A 9,050-nucleotide genomic window follows, 5' to 3' on the forward strand; every position below is an offset into this window, starting at 1 on the left:
TAGGGAATAATGGAAAGTATGCTTGCCCATATGAAATAATGGAAAGCACGCTTGCCCGTAGTGAATAATGGAAAGTATATTAAAGCAGTGGATTTTTGACCTGCTGCTGCAAGAGCATGATCTATTCTTGTGGCAACTGGAATAGAGAAGTAGCAGAATACAAGTAGAACTCAATGATGCCCTTTCTTGCCTAGCTTGTGTTGTGTCTATTGAAAGTTTAGACAACTAATAAGAGCAATTTATTTCTAGGTGTTCAAAACATACCGTGCTGGGACATTTGTTTTCTTTCGGATACTTATCCCTTTTTGGCTTAGCCACTACTATGTCAAATATCATCTGTTGGTAAGTACATTAAGGCACCATTTCTGACAGACAGGTCTGTGGAGCCTAGCCATACCTGTGACTGTGCATGCGCGCACACACTCCCATCATCTGTGGTAGCTCCCTTCCCACCCTTCACTTGCTTTTTCATGAAGACTTCAGGGTGTCCTGTAGAATGAGTACAGCTACCTTCTTGAGCCTGGGAGGCTGGACTGTCCCTGGCCAATCTGCGTATTCCCGTGGTGGTATTGCTGCTTTCTACCGGTCTCCTGGGCAAAGAAGAAAGCCTTAACTCTCCAGATTCCAAAAGCCAAACGATGTCTTTTTCTTTTGGGGAATGAGAGGTGGTACCCAGACTATTGTGATGGCCCCTGGGGATTTGCAGGGCAAGGGGTGCTATGGTTATTCATGCTTACTCTGTGGGGCAGAATTGGAAGAGGTTGTGTGTTCTTTTTTGACCTAGAAGGAGCTCCTCTTTTCTGGAAGTGAGTCCTTTGGGTTGCCATTGAGAGAGGGGGACCTTCGCTTTCCTGGTGGGCAGGGTGCTTGCAAGGAAGCAGCCGCATTTGATTCTGTCCAGCTTTCACTGCCCTGCATTATTATGGCAAATCGTTTCTTACCTTATGGGCACCTTGCTGAGATACAGAAGAGTATACCTGCAAGGTCAGAGTTGAATGTGCATCTCACGCTCCAAATCTGCCTAGCAGATTGGTTGGGAAAAGCAGGGTTTGGGGTGTGTGTGTTCAGATGCAGGGTTGCTCTTTCTTGTTGTGGAAGACCCATGTTTTAACACTTAAATCAGTGGGCATTGTGTGCAAATACATATTATTTCTTTAAGGTAATTTTATACTGCCTTTCCGGAGTCCTGCTTGAGGCACCTTAAAAATAAAATACCATAGAATCATCAGAAATTGCCAATAGAAAAACAAGACAGGCTGTTAAAAACAGAGTAGAGAGATAATAAAGCATAAAAATATACATAAAGCAAAATTTAGACTAGAAGCAGACCATAAAACAGCAGCAAAAACACCTAAGTTAAAAGACGGCGCAAAATGAAATGTTTTGGCCTGGCACATAAAACACAGTATGATGGGGGCACCAGGAGGACCTCAAGGGGAATGGCATTCCAACCATGAGGTGCCACCACAAAAAAGGCTGTCTGTAATTACACCTGCCTCACCTCGGAAGGCGGGGCAGAGAGCAGGGCTTGAGAGATGAGTCTTAACTGGTGGGCTGGACAATATAGGAGACAGTCCCCCCCCAATATATATTTTAGTATGAATAAAACTTTGCCACATGTATGTAAATGAATTCTAACTATTTTATTGCACCTGAGGTACATATTCTTGCCCACCCACACCCCCCATGTCCTTACGACAATCCTGTGAGGCAGGATAGGCTAAGTGAGAGCAAGTGCCTGGCCCGAGGCCATCCATTGGGCTTCATGGCTGAGTAGCAATTTGTATGAGAGTCTCTCAAGTCCTAGCTCCACACCCTGATCACTACACCACACTGTCCCTTCAGAGCAAGGCTGGAAAAATTTGGCACAAATGGAGTGGGAACGTTCTTTTAGCTCTCATTGAAAAAAAGCATGCTGGTGGGGTGAGACTAGTGGCACCTGCTCCACTGTTTGCAAGAAAACAATGTGGAGGAGCTGTGGCTGTAGTAGAGCTTTAGTTTGCATGTAGAATGTTCCAGGTTCAGCCTCAACCTGAAACTCTGGAGAGCTGCTGCCAGTCAGAACAAACAGTGCTGACCTCGAGAGACCCCTGGTCTGACGCATTAGGAGGCAGTCTCATGTATTAATGCATCATAGTAGTTGGCTGAACTTGTGGAACTCTAGTGAATGTCTGTGAAAGTTAACTCTCCTAAGGCAAGTTTAATTTTTCTGTTTGGATAGTACATGTTGTACAGCCTAGTTACAGTGAATATTGAATAAGGGCCCTGTTCCTGCAAGGGTGGTTTGTATGCGAGAGACTGTCTGGTACACTGTGTGGGGATTTCTGTATTAAGAACTGATGGGTCAGCTTTTTGTACATCCTTAATTGGCTAGATTTATTGTTTAAATGTGCGGTTACTCTGGGATGGTGGTATCTTACCAGTAACTGATAATTGATTGTTTCCAGAAGCACAATAGCAATGCTTCTCCTTTTAATCCTTTTAGAGAGATTATAAACTGAGGGACTGTGAAATAGCTTCAGACCACAAGTTGGTGAAAGAACAGAGTGTTGGATAATAACAAGTACCACATTGGGTTCAGAAATGCTTATGTTCCTCAGAAAACCTTATGCTTACTTTTTCTTTTCCAGCCATGGCCCTATGGCATTGTGGAAGTAAAGCCAAGGATATTCCCAGTGAGTGGATTTTGTTTTCATTCCATTTTTATTCCTTTGTAAAGACGTGAGAAAGACTATATCCAGGGTAAGATAAAGGAGAGGTGCCTGCTTTGTAGGAACCTTTCCAAACAGCTGTGTAGGTGCCCTGAAAAAGCAGGCACTTCACTTTGTGGTAGCCATTTTCTGGCTTTGAGTGAATGCTCCGTTCCAGTTACAAATGCCAGGTTAAGAACATAAGAGACACCAATGTTGGATCAGGCCAAAGGCCCATCTAAGTCCAACACTCTGTCACACAGTGGCCAAAAATACCAGGTCCACCAGTGGGGCCAGGACATTAGAAGCCCTCCCACTGTTGGCCCCCCCAAGCACCAAGAAGACAGAGCATCACTTGGCCCAGAGCCCCTATCTATACCTTGTGGCTAATAGCCACTGATGGACCTCTGCTCCATATGCCTATCTAATTCCCTTTTGAAGCCATCCATGCTTGTAGGTTGGAGCAGACTCTCAACCCTCTTCAATGAGGGAGCGTGATTCTTATGATACAGCAAAGTTAACATGGCAGGAGTGGAGCTGGTTGTTATATAGCAGGAATCAACACATATAGAAAAGTATCTCCAAAACAAGCAAATTGTATACAAGCATATGGCAGTAGTATCACAACTGGAACTGTACTTTTCCTTGTAAAAAGCATGACTGTTTAATTTGTGGTTTAAGATAACTGCACTGTGATGACGCTTAATACAATTTCTTTAACTTCTTAGGGTGACACAATTTTGGAAACGGGTGAGGTTGTTCCCCCATTGGAAATCCCAAGCAGTCATCATTAAGAGGCTCAAAGACGTCTGAAAGCTCTGAACACTGTTCTCTCCCCCTCCCCCTACCTATATAATGTAATGCACAGTTGTGGAGATACCTAATTAAACAATAAACATAATTTCAAGAGTACTGTTTTCTTTTTTAGACTTACGTATGTGACTATAGTCTTCCTGTGTACAATAGTAGTGGCATGCATGCAAAGTACGCAATGGTGGACAAGAACCTATGTTGCTAAGCAACAGGTATTTACTGATAGTATGGTCTTGAAACTGAGGCTTAGCAGCTAATGTTCTAAGAAGGGGATGTGGGATATAGTGGTACAAGGGCTCTTGCAATGCTGACCTTAGGCATGCCCATTTATGGAATCCAATTATTTCTGATTTGGCCACAGTATTAGAACAAACAAGTGTGGACCTGCAAGAAACTTGTGGGAGCGACTATCCCATTCCCCCCACCTCTGCTTCTTCCCCTTTTCCCCTACTTCTCTCACACGCTTTCTCCTTCCTGTCACCCCTTTTCTTTCTCTCTCTGCCCTCCATGCCTGTCACTTCCTTTCTGCCCCACCCCATCATCACCTACCCCCCCCCCAGCAGCAGTGACAGCAGCTGCTCTCCAGGAATCAATGGACTGCCCAAATACAGAGATCAGTTCCACTTAGGGTTGCGAGCTCCATGTTGGGAAATTGCTGGACATTTGGGGGTGGAGCCTTTGGGAGGATGAGGTTTGAGCTTGGAAGTGACATGATCAGGGTATAATACCATAAACTCCTCCCTTCAAAGCAGCCATTTTCTCTGGGGGAACTGATCTCTGTCATCTGGAGATCAGTTGTAATTCTAGATCTCCAGCCCTCACCTGCAGGTTGGCAACATTAGTTCCCCTGGAGGAAATGACTGCTTTGGAGGGTGGAGTCTATGGCATTATATGTGTTTGAAGTCCCTCCCCACCTCAATCCCCAGCATTCCCAGGCTCCACTCCTCAAATATTCAGGAATTTTCCAACCTGGAGTTGGCATCCCTATCCTCACCAAACAGCAAATTTACCTTTATCTGCCCCTCTGTCTTCAGCTTTCTGTCTCCTTTTCCCCTGCAGCTTCTGTTGAGGAAAACTATGGCCTTTCTCCACAGTGGGGACTAAAGCAGTTTACATTATTCTCTCTTGCCCATAGGGAATAATGGAGAGCGCACTTGCCCTTTGAGAATAATGGAGGGCACGCTTGCCCATAGGGAATAATGGAGAGCGCACTTGCCCTTTGAGAATAATGGAGGGCACGCTTGCCCATAGGGAATAATGGAAAGCACGTTTGCCCATTGGGAATAATGGAAACCACGCTTGCCCTTGACTTCCATAGGAATAATGGAAACCATGCTTGCTCATGAGGAGCGCCTTGACCCCCTTGAATGCCGCTGCTTCCCTCCAGCCCCACAACCAGGGCGCCAACTTGTCCAGAAGGCAGTGAAGGGGCTCCGCAACTGCAGCCTTGTGCTGCAGAAAGGTGTGGCAAAAGTTCAGGAGCCCTAAAAACGCCTGAAGTTTCGTTTTGCAAGTGGGTTTAGGGGCCTCCACTATGGCCTTGACCTTGTCCCTCGCCAGATGGAGCCCAGACAGATCGACCCAGAAGCCCAAGATGTCCACCTCTGGGACCCCAAGGAGGCACTTCTCCCATTTTACTTTGAGGCACGCTGAGTCGAAATGGCAGAGGATGACAGAGGCGGGAGGCAAATTCGTCCAGGGTGGCCACAGTGATGAGAACGTCATCAAAGAATGGCGTCACTTCAGGGATCCCTTCAACCAAGAGTCCATTAATTGCTGAAATATCCCCGGGGCAACACTCACCCCGAACTGCAGCCGTTTAACCTTAAAAGCCCCCCGGAGTTTAACCATAGTCTGGGCTGTGGCTGAGGTCTCGTCCACTAGCAATTGTTGGTATGCCTGCGTGAGATCCAACTTGCCAAAAATCTTAGCCCCTGCTAGAGAGTTTAACACATGACTCATGACCGGGACCGGGTAAGAATGGTTGTGGAGGGCCTTATTTAGTGTACATTTATAGTCTGCACAGATGCAGACGTCACCGTTGGGCTTGACGGGGGTTACACTGTGGGTCTCCCAGGGCGCTTGGAAGACCGGTTTGAAGACCCCCTGCGCCACTAAGCAATCTAGCTCTGCATCGATTTTCGGCCACAAAGCGAGTGGAGTGCAGCGGAACCACACATGAATGGGGGCTACCTTGGGATCAATTTGCAATGACATGGGGGGGCCTTATAACACCCCAGAGCCCCATCAAAAACCATGGGGAACTCCCCGCAAACCTCCGTGAAATCCTGCGGTGCGCATTGCTTTAACCCCCCCCCCCGATGGTGATGCCCAGCGGCGTGAACCAGGCCCTCCTCGAAAGACTAACCAGATTTCCTTCCACCACAATTAAGTCCAGAAAACCCTCGAACCCCCAGTACTGCACCCAGAAGGTCCCCATGCCCCGGATCAGGACTGGGTTCCTATGGAAGTCCACTAAGCTCAAGGGCGATGGATGCAGGTGAGCCCCCACATTGGGACAGAGTCTGTTCAGCATTTCCACCGAGATGATGGACGCCGCTGACCCCGAGTCCACTTCCACTGAGCACAGGGATCCCTCAATCCAGACCTGGACTTGGATCTTCAGGGCAGCAGACGGGTTGCGGAGACGGAGTACCTGGAGTGAAGGCTGGCTGGTGAGGAGGTAGAGGTTGTCGGTTCCCACGGTGGTCTTATAGGTCGCAGAGGTTTGTCAGTGGGGCTGTGGCTAAGATTGTTGGTTCTTGGTCCCTTTGGACCAGCAGGCTTGGGCGAGGTGTCCTTGCTTTCCACATGAGTGGCAGATGGCATCTCAAAACCAGCATGACTTATGCTCATGCACGTCCCTGCAGCTTGCGCACGTTGCTCAACCGGCAGGTTTTCTGGAGGATCCAGATGCTCCTGTAGGCTTCCTTTGGCTGGAGGAGTGGAGAAGATTAATGTCCTCCTCCTTGGAGTTCTCGAGAGCTGAGTCGGGGAGCATGTGGTGGGCCACCGACGGTCCTCATAGGCAATGGCTAGCTGAAGTGCATTGTCTAGTTTGAGGTCTTTCTACGGAGTTTTACTTCTCCAATTTCCCAGACAAACTGGGTTGTGATATTCTCCTTGACCTTGGTGAAACCGCACTCCATGGCATGTTGGCACAGAGCGGCCATGAAGGCAGCAGCCATTTCTCCGGACTTCTGGATGAGCCCCTGGAACTCCATCCTCTTGACCATCGTTGTTGGGTTGGGCATGAAATACCGGGTTAAGGCCTCGATGACCTCCTCATATGTGCATTCAAGGATCGCCTTTGGGGCCAGGAGGCTCTTCGCGAACCTGATGGTGTTCACCCCACAAGAGCTAAGGAGGAAGGCCCTCCATTTGCCAGTGTCAGTCACCTCATTGTAGGCAAGGTAGCATGTCAGCTGGTCCGTCCACGAATCCCAAAGCTCGGGGTGAGTGGGGTAAAATGCTTCGAGGTGTCCCGGAGCAGATGCCATAACTAGTGCGTGGTGTCCATTATTCCCTATGGGCAAGCGTTGTCTCCATTATTCCCTATGGGCAAGCGTGCTTTTTATTATTCCCTATGGGCAAGCTTGGTTTCCATTATTCCCTATGGGCAAACTTGCTTTCCATTAATCTCTATGGGCAAGCATGCTTTCCATTATTCCCTATGGGCAAGCGGGCTTTCCATTACTCCCTATGGGCAAGCGTGGTGTCCATTATTCTATATGGGTAAGTGTAGTCTCCATTATTCCCTATGGGCAAGCGTAGTCTCCATTATTATCCATCGGCAAGCGTGAACTCCATTGTCCTCTGTGGGCAGGCAAGGACAGCATTATTCTCTATGAGCTAGCATTGTCTCTGTTATTCGCTATAGGCAAGGATGCTCTCCAGTAGTTCCTATGGGCAAGCGTGTTCTCAATCCCTATGGCAAGCATTGGCTCCATTTTCCCTATGGGGAAGTTTGGTCTGTATTATTCCCTTTGGGCAAGCGTGGACCCCAATATCCTCTGTGGGCAAGCGTGGTTTCCTTTATTCCCTATGGGCACGTGTGGTCTCCCTTATTCCCCATGGGCACATGTGGTCTCTCTTATTCTTTGTGCGAAGCGTGGATTCCATTATACCCTATGGTCAGGTGTGCTCTGCTCTCCATTATTCTCTCTGGGCAATCATGGATTGTCTATTGGCAATCATGGATTCTCTGTTGGCAATTATTTACTGCACTGTCCCCTCTGGGCAAGCCTACTCTCCATTACTCCCTATGGGCAATCATGGATTCTCTGTTGGCAATTATTTACTGCACTGTCCCCTCTGGGCAAGCCTACTCTCCATTACTCCCTATGGGCAATCATGGATTCTCTGTTGGCAATTATTTACTGCACTGTCCCCTCTGGGCAAGCCTACTCTCCATTACTCCCTATGGGCAATCATGGATTCTCTATTGACAATTATGTTCTGCACTATCCCCTCTGGGCAATCATGCATTCTCTATTGGCACTCATGTATTGCCTATGGGCAATCGCTGTCCACTCATGTATTCCCTATGGGTAATCGCTTGTCCTTAGTTTCAGTACGTCACGTGAAGCAGTTGCTCTGCCACTAAACTCACCGGCGTAAAGTTCGTGGGGGCTGCGGGGCGCCAGCCTTCCCAAAATTTCCCAGAAGCCCTGCCCACCCCTCGCCCTCCCAAGCTGGCGCCCAGCCACAGCACAGGGCATTGCCGCTGGACTCCCCCAGCTCTCCTCAGGGGCTCTTTAAAAAGTTGTGGCGGGAGGCTGTTCTCGTTGGCAGCTGCACGCCGGGGGCGGGGGGGGGGGAGGGTGAAACTTTCCCTTGCCTCCCTGAGCTCCGGTCATTCTGGCTCCCCCAGCTCTGGTTAGGGGCTCTTTTCAGGGTCAGCTGCAAACACCGTGTGTGTGTGTTTGGGGGGGGGGGACTGCTAAGCTGCCCTCCCTGCCCTTTTCAGGCTCCTCGCTGGAGGCCGCCCCTGAAAAACGGCCTGCAGAGCCGGCCCTGCCCTCCCCTCCTTTCAATTTCGGCCCCATTTTGCTGCCAAATTGCCGCCGAATTTCGGCAGCAATTCGGCCCCATTATATCCTATGGGCCATTGAAGTCTGGGGGCTGGAGGGGAGGGGGTTTGGGGGAGAGGCTCCAAACTCGCAGGGTAGCTGCTGGAGCCACTTCCCAAGATACCAACCAAGTGTGAAGAACATTGGACCGGGGGGTCCAATTCTACGGGCCCCCAAACAGGTTGCCCCTATCCCCTCCATTGTTCTCTATGGTGGGAAAAAAGTAACCTTTTCCCACTATAGAGAACAATGGAGGGGATAGGAGCAACCTGTTTGGGGGCCCGTAGAATTGGACCCCCTGGTTCAATGTTCCTGAGACATGGTGAGTATCTTGAGGAGAGGCTCCAGCAGCTACCCTGCAATTTTGGAGCCTCTCCCTCAAACTCCCTCCCCTCCAGCCCCCAGAATATACCCTATGTTTTTGCCATTGAGTTCAATGGCCCATAGGATATAATGGGGCCGAACCCTGAGCTTG

At 49.0% G+C, this 9,050-nt stretch overlaps 1 long non-coding RNA gene across 1 annotated transcript; it reads left to right on the forward strand.

Moving 5' to 3' along the window:
- The first annotated feature begins 248 nt into the window (after positions 1-248).
- On the forward strand, positions 249-3,554 carry LOC107110296. Its single transcript, XR_001482513.1, has 3 exons — positions 249-342; positions 2,631-2,675; positions 3,419-3,554. It is a non-coding gene; the product is annotated as an uncharacterized LOC107110296 (long non-coding RNA).
- Positions 3,555-9,050: the final 5,496 nt, after the last annotated feature.

This window comes from Gekko japonicus, unplaced genomic scaffold (assembly GCF_001447785.1).
Source record: "Gekko japonicus isolate JY-2015 unplaced genomic scaffold, Gekko_japonicus_V1.1 scaffold580, whole genome shotgun sequence".
In the NCBI taxonomy this organism is placed as follows: Eukaryota; Metazoa; Chordata; class Lepidosauria; order Squamata; family Gekkonidae; genus Gekko; species Gekko japonicus.